General features: G+C 37.9%; 1 pseudogene; it reads left to right on the forward strand.

Annotated features, from left to right (window-relative positions):
- The first annotated feature begins 293 nt into the window (after positions 1-293).
- Positions 294-1,805, forward strand: LOC131327547 (uncharacterized mitochondrial protein AtMg00810-like; annotated as a pseudogene).
- The last annotated feature ends 11,073 nt before the right edge of the window (positions 1,806-12,878 follow it).

A 12,878-nucleotide genomic window follows, 5' to 3' on the forward strand; every position in this document is an offset into this window, starting at 1 on the left:
GTTCTAGCAAATCTCGCGAACCTTCGCACCATGCATGCACTCAATGATCACGTCGCACCATCAATCCACTCAATTATCTTCGTGACTATGTGTGTCCCACCTTATCTTTAGTTTCATCGCCTACTTCCACCCCTTCTCTATAGCCCTCGGCAGGTAAGCCTTATCCTCTTTCTCAATATCTTTCTGTCCATAAATTTTCTGCCAATCATATTGCTTTCTTATCCAATATTGCTAACCATGAAGAGCCCACATCTTTTACCTAAGCTGTTGAGTCTCCTTTTTGGCATGAAGCAATGGCAACTAAAATTGATGCATTGAAAAAAAATCATACTTGGACTCTTGAAGACTTACCTGTTGGAAAAACAAATTGTTGGCTGCAAGTGGGTCTACAAAATCAAACATCAGGTAGATGGTACGATGGAGAGATACAAAGCTCGATTGGTTGTAAGGGATATACTCAAACAGAGGGTTTGAATTATCATGAAACATTTGCTCCTGTTGCAAAATTGGTCACTGTTCGTTGTCTCCTTGCAGTTGCATCCGTTTGCAATTGGTCCCTTCATCAGTTAGACGTTCATAATGCATTCCTTCATGGTGATCTACATGAAGAGGTATATATGGCACTCCCACCAGGTTTTTCAAGACAAGGGGAGCATCGTGTTTGTCGTCTTCGTAAGTCTCTTTATGGCCTCAAATAAGCTTTTCGCAATTGGTTTGCTAAATTTTCTTCAGCACTTCAAGAAGCCGGATACATTCAGTCTGCCGCGGATCATTCTCTTTTCACCATATCAAATAATTCACAGCCATCCTTGTTTATGTAGACGATATTATTGTGACTGGTAATGATCCTCAAGCCATCTCCAAAATCAAAGCTTTCCTTCACACCAAGTTCCATATCAAAGACCTCAGTGCATTGAAGTATTTTTGGGGTATCGAAGTTGTTCGGTCCTCCAACGGCATTTTTCTCAATCAACGAAAATATGCCCTTGATATCCTTCGTGATAGTGGGCATCTCGGTGCCTGCCCAGTTAGTTTTCCTATGGAAACAAATTTACGTTTGTCTGATACTGATGGAGATATCCTCTCTGATCCTAGCACTTATCGCCGTCTCATCAGCCGTCTTATCTACCTAACAATCACTCGCCCGGACATTGTGTTTGTGGTTAATCTTCTCAGTCAATTCATGCATCAGCCTCGACAACCTCACTATGATGCAACTATCCGTGTCTTGCGTTATTTGAAATCATCACCTGGAAAAGGCATTCTTTTATCCTCTACTAGTTCCCTACAACTCTCTACCTACTGTGATTTTGATTGGGCAGCTTGTCCCATGACTCATCGGTCTACCACTGGGTACTTCATAATGATCGGTCATTGTCTCGTTTCATGGAAAACTAAAAAGCAAACAACTATTTCTCGATCATCTACTGAAGCCGAATATCGTGCCATGGCCACCGCGACTTATGAACTAGTTTGGCTCAAGACTCTTATTCATGACCTCCAAGTTTCCCATCCCCAACCAATGCACCTCTTCTGAGACAATCAAGCAGCGCTTCACATTGCCGCCAATCCAGTTTTCCACGAGCGGACCAAGCACATTGAAATAGATTGTCATCTTATCCGTGAGAAACTCACTGCTAGTATTATCACCACAAGCCATGTTTCATCCCAACACCAACTTGAAGACATTTTCACCAAAGCTCTTGGAGCTGCTTCTTTCCATCGGCTATTGGGCAAGTTGGGCATTACGGATCTGCATGCTCCAACTTGAGGGGGAGTGTTAGAATCCTTCCATAGTGGGCATGATTTGATTCTTTGTATAATAGCTAATTCTTAGGAGTTAGGATATTTATAATCTTTAATTCTTAGGAAATCGATCCACCAATCATGGGATTGAACCAATCACGGGATTGAACCAATCACCATATTCACTTTTGTATTGTATATAAGTTGTAGCACACAATGAATAAAGTATCTCATAAATCTTCTTCTTAATCTTTTCTTTCCTTGCTCTACCATTTTTATCAACTTTGATACCATAGTAGATTATTAATTAACCACCAACTCTTCTAAAAATTTAAACTGTTTGAGAGAGAGACAATTTTATTACTTATACCTTTAACACTGATAAACGAAGTTAACGTGTAAAAAAAGTTGATAATCAAAAGAATACATTCCTCACTGTCGCTGATTTTCATTGTTACTTTTGGGGATAAGATAATATAAACGAACCATGTGGAAATAATATATATTATTATTTTTTTGTCATAGTTTATACATCAGCGGGATATGAGGGAGTTAGTGGGTTAGTAAATTAGTTCACATGGGGTCCAGAAGCTGTCTATAGCCCTAAACCCCACCCTTGCCCTTCGGGGCTCGAACTCTTGCCTCTAGTGAGGGAGGAGAGTGAGCTTATGGTGTAGAACACGTGTAAGCCCAATTCCATAATCAGTTGGACCGAGCTAAGCCCCGGAAGCTCAAACGGTGTTTAATTTCAGATTACCCAAATTGACAAAATTCGGACGAGCTCGGAATAGGCCCAAACTTGGTGGGCTGACTTATTTTCGCACTTCGGTCCATACTCATGATGATCAATGGTGCTTTTCGGCCTAATTTTTTCGTTCAAACCTTCAATTGCGTTATTTTGCCGTTTTAGGAAAGATTTGTTTCGTTAATAACTCTTAGACCGTAATTCCTTTTAAGTTGATTCTTTTTGGGAAAGTCTTATTTTTCTTTCCCGTTTTCAGTTTTAGGAAAAGCTCCAAATTCTGGGACTTTTTATTTTCCAAGTTTATTTTTAGGGTTTCTAGGGTTTCGGCCTATATAAAGGTTTGTAACCTAAAGTTTAAGCAACTTTTATCAATACTATTGCAAAGATTCTCTCTTTCTTTCTTGTGCGCAAGATTTGCTCGTTGCGACGAGTTGTTTATTTCGTTTGGACTAGTACGCTAACTAGTTTCTCATGAATTCTGCTGCGTCAGTTTACCAACTTAACAAACTTGGTTTGTTCTATATATATTAAAATTTTAACACACCATGAAAATGTATATTCTTATTGTCATTATAATGAATTGCCATGTAAAAGCAACAATAAGGTAATCTATACACTTGATCAGACAACTCAAACTTTTCATAACCATTTGCAGGGCTAAAAATGAAGAGAAAAATTTCTTTACGGAAAGGTTTTCACGGAGGCGAATAATTTTACCCATCCAAAAGTATTTTGGGCAGTCCAGACTTTAAACAAACTATTCGCGCGAATAGTTTGTTTAAAATCCGGACCATCGATTACTTAGACGAATGGCGAGATGGAACGGCACAGAAATCTCTTTTATGGACACTCCGTGAATAAGGGAACCTCAAAAATGAATTGTTCGCATCTAGCAGGTTTAGTTACTAATGGGGTACAAATTCACCACCTTCTGGTGACCATTTGGTAGTAATTAATGACCCGTTTGGATGAAGCATTTGTTTTGGGTGGATATAGAATGAGGATGGATTTGAAGGTAGATATGTAATGAGGGGTGATATGTTAAGAATGGTGACCCCACCTCTTAAGAATGGTGGATTTGTAATGAGGTGTTTGGATGAATTTTTGAGAAGGGGGATTTGTAAGGTGGATATGATGGGATAAGGTGTTAAATGACTTATTTGCCCCCACTTTAGTATTTTAATGAACAAATTACGTTTATTTCATTATAATTACATTAAATACATATATACAATTAATTATTGCATAAATTTGAATCAAATTATCTTTAAAATATTTTAACCTTTTCTGATTTATTATTTTTTAAAATTCGAATTATTTATTTTCAATTTAGTAATTAAAAAGTACATTTTGTAATTATAGTAAATACATACTGACTAATTATTGCATAAATTTAAATGTGATTATATTGAAATTTTTTTAACCTTATTTGAATTTTTTTTAAGAAATCCGAATTATATATTTTCAATTTAGTAATTTAAAAAGCACATTTTGTGGTAGTTGAAAAAGAAAAGTAGGTGCACCAAATTTTGTTAGGTAAAAACGTTTTTATTAAAATTATTTGGTAAAGTGGTCTATAGATACCACTACCTATCTCATATCATTACACACACACATCTATCTCCTTTTAAAAATTTATTTTGTAATTTTGATTTTTCACTCCTTCGAATGGCATGCCGGGCTTGGAGCGAGGTGGCGGAGGAAATATTACTTACAAATCTTACGAGCCTTGTAGATCAAGGGGTTTGGCAAGCCGAGAACGGGTTTCTTTCCGGCTACTTAGGAGTTCTTGAGAATCAAATGCGAGTTTCTTTCCCCAAAGTAGGTATTAAACAAAATCATATCGAAGGAAAGATAAAAAAATAGAAGCGTGATTATTTTGATCTAGACGCTATGCTTCGAAGTCCGGGGTTTGGGTGGAATCCAAATGAAAATAAACGGATGGTGAAAAATAATGTTTGGAATGAATTTGTTCGAGTAAGTAATTTTCAATTTGTTTCCAATTTCATATTAAATCTTGTTTAGTAAATTTATTAACAGTTTGCCTTAATTTTATGTAGGATCGGCCACAACTGAGACATTTTCGAGACATGGAATTTCCCAATTTTAATCGTTGGGGCCATTGCTTTGTTCGACAAGAAAACTAGAAGTTTGAAGTTGTAAGAGGATGGTTGAAGAATAAGTTCGTACTTTTGATTATAAATTTTTGAGGAATAAATTTGTACCATTCCGATTTGTATCTCAAGTAATTATATTTATTTGAGATTACTCATGTTTGTCTACATAATGCAGTCTTCATTTCTAAATTGGAGAAATTAAACTTACAACTTCATTCCGAATCAAATAAAAGTGTGAACAAAATACAAGTTATGGAACCTAAAAAAAAAAACTAAAACAAAGTATGTTGATAAACTTTGTTGATGTTGAACTTGCAAAGAACTTGTTGATGTGGAAGCATCGTCACTTGATTGATCTTTGGTTCGGACCGATTGCATTTGAATGAGTCGGTATATTTCCTCATGAAATTGTAACAATGCTCCTTCTGCTTCATCGAACGTGTTGTATCTTTTCTTCAAGTTCCCCGGGTATCTATTAACCTGCAGTTCCGCGGTCTCCCAACTTGTATAGATTCCCGGATTACGGCCAATGAAAACCACCCAATAGTATTATTTATCTTCACTTGTCATTGTAAAATCTATGAGAATAAAGGAATGGACACATTTATAACATAACGAATACTAATATTATGTTTATATGTACTTAGCTTAGATATTTTTTTGACCGGCACATAGTGCACCACTTGGTTATAACTTATGTTGCCAAATGGTGATTCAACCATTGACCCTCATAAATTGTCCCGCCAAGACAAGTGCCTCGCCTTCAAATTTGTTTATCATATCATCATAGCCTATGGAATATGTAGCAAGAAACAGATTGTAAGGTAGCTAAGAAACAGAATACCACCATGTAGCAAGCAATAGCAACCACACCACAGAGTAAACATCAGAACTGGACTGCTCTGATAGCAGCCAAGAAACAGATTGTAAGGCAGCCAAGAAACAGGCAACAAACAGCAAAAACCTGCCCAACAAACAGCACCAACATTGCCCAATAAACAGCATCAAAACTGGCCAAAAATAAGCAACAAAATAGGCCAAAAACCAGCCAAAAACCTTGCCAAACTTGCTATAACAATAACCCCAAGAAAGTGCTTCAAATCTGTCCAAGAAACAGAGAAAAAATTTGCCAAAGAGATAGGAAAAAAAACTGCCAGAAAGTAGCTAGAAAAGTGTAAAAAAATTGGACCAAATCTGTCCAAGAAATAGCCAGAAAGCAGCAACAAAATAGTCCACAAAATAGTCACATAACATACCTAAAACCTTCATGTTGACAGAAAACACAATATCAAAACTTAGGCTCAAATATAATTAACATATAATCAAAGCAGCACTACCATGCAACTAAGTTGCCATTAAGGCCCTCATAGTTGCCAAAGGCAATACCAACTTATAAATACTATTACAATTGCATCGTCATTGCCCAAAATAGCACCAGATTTTTCATTAAAACAGCAACAAAACTGTCCAGCATGCAGCACCAAAACTGTTTTAAAATAGCCACAAAATAGCCACAGAATGCAGCACCCAAACTGTCCAAAAAATAGCCAATAAACTGTCCAGAATGCAGAATCAAAACTATAAAAAAAAAATAGCCACGAAACTGCCACATAATGCAGCACCCAAACTGTCCACAAAACAGCCAATTAACTGCCACATAATGGAGCACCAAAACTGTCCAACAAATAGCAAAAAATAGGAAGTTACCATTAAGTAGCATATCAACACTTGGGCTCAGACAAGAAGACACAATAATCAAAGTAGCATTACCATTTGCAACTAAGATGCCATGAAGGCCGTCAAAATTGACAAAAGCAATACCAATTAATACATTGCAATTACCATTGCATCATTGCCCAATAAAACAACACGGAAAACAGAGATGATTCTAGCCAGAATATAGCAAAAAAATTGCCTTCATTGTTGCCAATATCAATACCAACTAATACAATTTGGGGCTATTAACATTGTATCATCATTGTTGCCCTACAACATTCCACAAAAAGGGCCTTATACCCCTCATTGTATCACATGGATCATCATCATTGCCCTAACAACTTTAAAGTAGTGCTTAATTACAATGCCAAAAAAGGGGTCTATTTCCTAAAATAAACAACATGTTTTAGGCAAATTCAGTTAGTACGATATAATTCTTTACAAAAAGGAGTAAACACATCTTTCATCATTCCAACAAAAAGGGCTATAATTAGTAAGACATCCCTACGTAGTCTTCAATTTGATTTGACCCAATAATACGGCCTCGACCCAAGCTTGTTTATAGTTCTCCGGTATGCCGTAGAATGTGTCCACATTTTCTTCGGCGGACACAATCATGATGTTTAAAGCAAACCTATCGATCATCTCAAGGTCAACCTTCATTAGCTCAGTAAACACCTTCTCTCTTTTGGCAGAGAGTCGGTGTTCATATCCAATCGCATCAGCAATCTTGTTGAACGCCGTATTGCTTTGAGCCAATAAATTCTCCATTGCCACATGAATGGACGCCTCATTTGCGTCCACCTTTGCCTTTTTCTTTGGCCTTCCCGGCACGACATTACTTGTGGGAGCATTGGCATTGCTTGTTGGAGTATTGGCATTGGTTCATGTCGCGACGGGAATGACATTGCTTGTTGGAGTTCCTAAAGAAGTTAATATGTCAACAAATGGTGTCTCACGTGGAAACACCGTGTCACCATTTGGAAATGTTGGAGTATAGCATTCATTCAACATGTCATCGAGCTCTATATTGGCTTCATCTTGGGGGGTCTCAACAACTTCTTCCACTTCTGCCGCATCCTCGGCTAAATCATCGGTGGCCCTATCCCTCCCAAATAAGAATTATCAACTCTCATACATGGGGAAAGACTTCCCATTCAGCCCTTTCGCTTTGGAATTGGACTGTACATGTACAATAGCATACATTAAGTGGGAGGCAACAACGATAATAGTAAGTTTAAATGTATGCAAGTAGAAGTTACCTTCTCATAATCTTGCCACACGTTTTCATCATCCATTACAATGGAATTAGTGGTATGGTTCCAACCGAACCCACTAAGACGTGTGATGTTGAGAATTAGAGCATACTTTTCCTTCCAATTTTTCACCTTTGACTCAATGTTCGGTTGCGCTTTAAGCGTCGTCCTAGGCAATCTCTTCTTCAACTCCTTTTCAACTTCATTAAAGTAGCCCGGCTTGAAACCATTATGAGCTCTATATTTATCACATATACACTCCATCATGGCAGCAAGTAGGGCCTTCTCTTCCGCAAAGGTCCATAGCCTACGATCTTGTTTTTTCCTACGACTCGTTGGTTCAGATTTTGAAGTTCTTTCACTTTCCATAGGTATGCTAACCTGGTTTAAATGATGATGACAATTTGACATAGTATTGTACTCAAGAAAAATAATGTTATTACATTCAAATAGTTCACACGACCAATGTTCAACAAGTTTAACACGTCCAACAGATACATATAATTAATAGAAATAAATAACACGTCCAAATTATTACATTCAAATTCAGTTACACATATTTTAATGGTCACCCTCTGGATTAGCTAACCAATCATTGTACATTTGGGTTGCCAAGTTATCCCGAAATTGGGTCCATTCATTTGTAGCATCGACATTTGCAATGTACATTTCATGTGGTACATTATGTAGGTTCACCTGCTCCCACACTGTGTATTCAGCCTCAACGGGATCCACCGCCATTGTACGCTTAATGAAATTATGGAGAAAGATACAGGCAATGACGATGCGATATTGAATCCTGATGGAGTAGAAAGAGTAAGATCTCAAAATTCTCCATCTCATCTTCAGCACCCCAAAGCATCTCTCGATAACATTTCGTGTCTTAGAGTGCTTCATGTTGAAGTACTCCTCCCGGCTCTGGGAAATGTGTCTTTGCCTCCAAATGTTAATGTGGTATTGCTGACCTCTGTAAGGTGCTAATAATCCCGGCCCATTAGTGTAACCAACATCGACGAGGTAGTAACGACCTACAAATAAGATTAGTTGCCCTACATGAGTATGCTTACAATAATGCTGAGGTATGTTCACTAATGGAAAGGTTTTCAAGTCACATACCCTGTGGAATTCTCAACCCATGAGGCCTTAGCAAGGCATTTCGGAGCACTCTTGAGTCTGAGGCGGAGCCTTCCCAACCAGACAACGCGTAAACAAATTGTAGGTAATGACTACAAACTCCTAACACATTTGTCACGTAGTCACCCTTCCTTGACCTACATCGTGCCTTGTGTTCTGTTGGGGGGAGGACAAGTACAAAGGTACCATTTAAAGCCTCTAGACAATTCTATGAGACAGAAGGGTATTTTTACAATGGTAACGACCTACAAATAAGATTGGTAATGAATAAGTGCATTACTAGAACTTAAGACATAACAATTATGTACCTCAAACCACTTCCACCTAGCATCCGGCTCATTGGCAGGAATAGGCTGAGGATGATACCACAAGATATTGTGAAGGCGAATCACCGCGATCAAAACTGCGTTGAAATGCCTACTAATTGTTTCCCCCGATCTCCAAAATTGTAAAATGGTACGCCTATTCTTCGTATGGTGTGAGAGGATCCAAAAAAAGATCGCCACCTTCTCTACAACGGTAACATTCCTAGATGGCTCTAGCCCATTTTGAATAAGTAACTGGCACAACGTCATGAATGTATGCTTGTTTACCCTCAAATTGTCATGACAAGTTTTGTCATTCCCGTGTACCAACCTATTAAGTGTGTCCAATTGGCTTTGGTAAGCATTAGGATTGACATGAAGATGAGGCTTTTGTTGATGCCTCTCAGCAATCAACTCCGTAATTAACAAGTAAAGTTGAATAACGCTATTGAGTACTCTCATCATACATAACGCTGCTAACAATGCCTTACGGTTTGTCTTTTTCCTTCGTTCACGGTTCGTTAGTCTTGCCATCTATTTTAAGGCAAAAGTTAATTTACTGCAACTAATACTTTAGGGCAATTCCAATTCTATTAGGGCAACTCAATGCATTTTAATCATTATACATACAATATTGCCAAATCAATAGGTGGCAATCAGTAGGGTGTTCGAAATTATGGCCAAATCAGTAAGCGGTACCAAATTAGTACGCCGTACCATCCGTATTGGAGTAATTTTAATGCAACTAGAGAAGATATCAAACGGTTGCCACATAGCTCTATGTTTAGTCTTATTAACCATAACTTTCAACATTCCACCAAAGGCCTTGTCCTCAAGGCCAAGTGTATATTTGAACAAGCTCTAAAACAATCTTGAAAGTTGAAAAATGTATATTTGGTCCGTACAAGTTCTATTCCAAGTTGAAAAAACATAGGTAATGTCCAGAAATCATCCAAGTTCTATTCCAACAATATGTACGGTTACATCCCAATACCAATTATTTACCACGGCTCCTAGGAAGTGCATTTTTAGACCATGCCAAGGAAGCTTTATCTACATTTTCCTTTCGTACTCGGCATCGGATACAAAAATAAAGCTTTCACATGCGGAGAAATCCACCCTCATTTTGAAAAATTCCAACTGAACTAAAAACAGAAATGGAAAGAAGTGGAAGTGTCCAATGAAGATATATATATATATATATATATATATATATATATATATATATATATATATATATATATATATATCATGCATATTCGTACTTAAACACTATTTTATCAACCATAAATTTAACATCATGCAATGTAGAGGCAAGAATCATCTCTGATCATCCAGATCCTCAGGTCCGAAGTATAGTGACTATTCAGTCACTAAATAGTGGTTCAAACCCATGTCGCAACTCAAATCGTGGTTCAAAATGCACAAAATGAGATTAAAAAAAAATACTATTTTGAGTTAGGGCAACTCAAATCTACAAACCGTACAACAAAATTAGGGCAAAATCAACATATATGACGTTTCAAGATTTATAGGGCAACTCAGATAAGCTATGGAGTACCGTGGGAGAAAAATCACACCCAACATCAAAAACCCCCAAATCAATCAAAAACTCAACCCAACGGACCACAGACGGTCTTCAAAAACCACAAAAATGATCGCAAATAGAGTGAACAACCATACCTCAGCCCATGTAAAGAGGAATACGAGGGAGGGTTGTAACCGTCAGTAAGGCTGTGGAGTCACCAGAGTTCTTTGGCAACCTTCTCTCTTCTCTCTCTCTTCTCTTTCTTCGTTGGTTTGGGTTTCAGAACACGATCAAAACAAATGGAATGAGAAAAGATAAACCAAAGGGGGATTTGGAGGGGTAAAACCATCTCAAAACCCCCCGGATTTGCCAACGACGGGGTTTGAGCTCCCCTTCACAAATCCACCTTTAACCAGAGATGGAGCCGCAACAGTGTTTATCTCCCCCTTTCAAAAAACTGAACCAAACACCGGATATGAGGGACACCCGGAGTACAAATCAGGGGGCTCACATATCCCCTTCATCTCCTGCATCCAAATAGCTCGTAAGTTTACTGGCCAGGCTTACCTTTAATTTATTGACTAAGCACCATGAATACCATAAAAGTTGATTTACAAGAAAAAAAAGAATAAGACACAAATAAAAGTTTAATCACAGACACTATTACAGCTTTATTGTTCCACAAAAGAAAAATTATTCTCAAGGGATGAAAACAAACTCCGGGAGGAAATACGATTGCATTTGGCACATTTGGTTCTTCTATCATGCCTTTTCCTTCCCAAATGACACAGTATAACCATTGGTATCCAGACTTGCAAATGAAAAACCACCACTGGTATTCGTGCTCCCAATTGCTCGACCACCTCCGCTAAAGGTGTTCCCAGTTGATGCACCACCTACGGTACTCGTGTTCCCAGTTGATGCACCCACCTTAGGTATTCTTCGTACTTTGGCCATAGCCATCGTCATCATCGTCAGTGTAGTCATCGTCATCCTCTGTGTAGTCGTCGTCATCCTCAGTGTAGTCACCATCATTGTCAGTGTGGTCGCTGTCATCGTCAGTGTGGTCGCCATCGTCGTCAGTGTATTCGCCGTCGTCGTCAGTGTGGTCGCCCTCATTGTCACTGATATTCAAGTTCGCCAATGTAACACCACCATTGGTATTCCTGTTTTGAATACCACTTGACAAGGATTAATGACTCAATTGTCCATATTGCCCCTAGTGCAATTTATAGATGAGCAATTCTATTTGAACCCAAAAAATTATTAGAAAATTAGTCTTAGGTTTATTATGTGAACTTCATAAACCCACAAGTCCATCTATTAATTTTGTGAAGTCTCAAGTCCATTTTAGGGTACCCTAGGGTTTAGGCATTTTCATAAGATTTTAGGATGCACTTTTTTATTATAGGATAGTGTACCCTAGGGTTTATGCACTTTTATAGGATTTTAGGGTGCACTTTCCTATTATAGAGTCTTAGTGGTTTATGCATTTTCATAGGATTTAGGATTTTAGGCACTTTCATAGGGTATCCTAGGATTTAGGTTAAGTGGACTTGTGGCTTTACAAAACTATTAGGTGGACTTGTGGGCTTATGAAATGTCTATAGTGGACCTATCACAAAATCTCCTAAAAATTATCTCTAACCCCGACTACTCTTTACAACCACCTCAATTAATTTGATCAAAAAAAAAAACTTAATTTTCAATTGACTATGTTGCCTCCAAAGCAATTTACAAACCCACTGGCACCCTTTTTCTTTAGCTTTTTTTTGTTGGCGATTAGCTTTTTATAGTGACGTTTAGCTTCCACAACCAATGGAGTTCATCCATATGGAATAAAACAATCAGAAGGGTTCGGGCATGGTGGTGGAAGGTGGTGAGGGTTGGGTAATGGGTATGGCTAATGGTGTCAGCGAGCACATAGAAATTGGTTTTAAGAACTATAGAACAAGAGGGTGTTTGTTGAACAGAATAATTTTTTATTTGGTAAGTAACTTTACAGAATAATTATTTAATGGGTGTTGAAAAAGATTTGGGGCTAAAGAGAATTTCATTGGGTTCTAAACTTCTAATAGAAGCACTCTTTATAATTCAAATTACTTCTTTAGCTCTTCCTATTCCTCTACATTACATACAACTACTACAGTAAAAAAAATGGAAACAAAAAGTACTCATTTTGGAGCATCCAAGATTATTTTGGTAATCCTCACAGTTAATCTAGAGCCACATTAGTCCTTGAATTATTAGTTCCGGGAGTAAAACACACACAAACATGGGATAAGAGAAGGTGGACGGATTGTTAATCCAATCCTACCTCCAATCTCCCCA

The sequence above is a fragment of the Rhododendron vialii genome, chromosome 5a, assembly GCF_030253575.1.
Source record: "Rhododendron vialii isolate Sample 1 chromosome 5a, ASM3025357v1".
Lineage (NCBI taxonomy): Eukaryota > Viridiplantae > Streptophyta > Magnoliopsida > Ericales > Ericaceae > Rhododendron > Rhododendron vialii.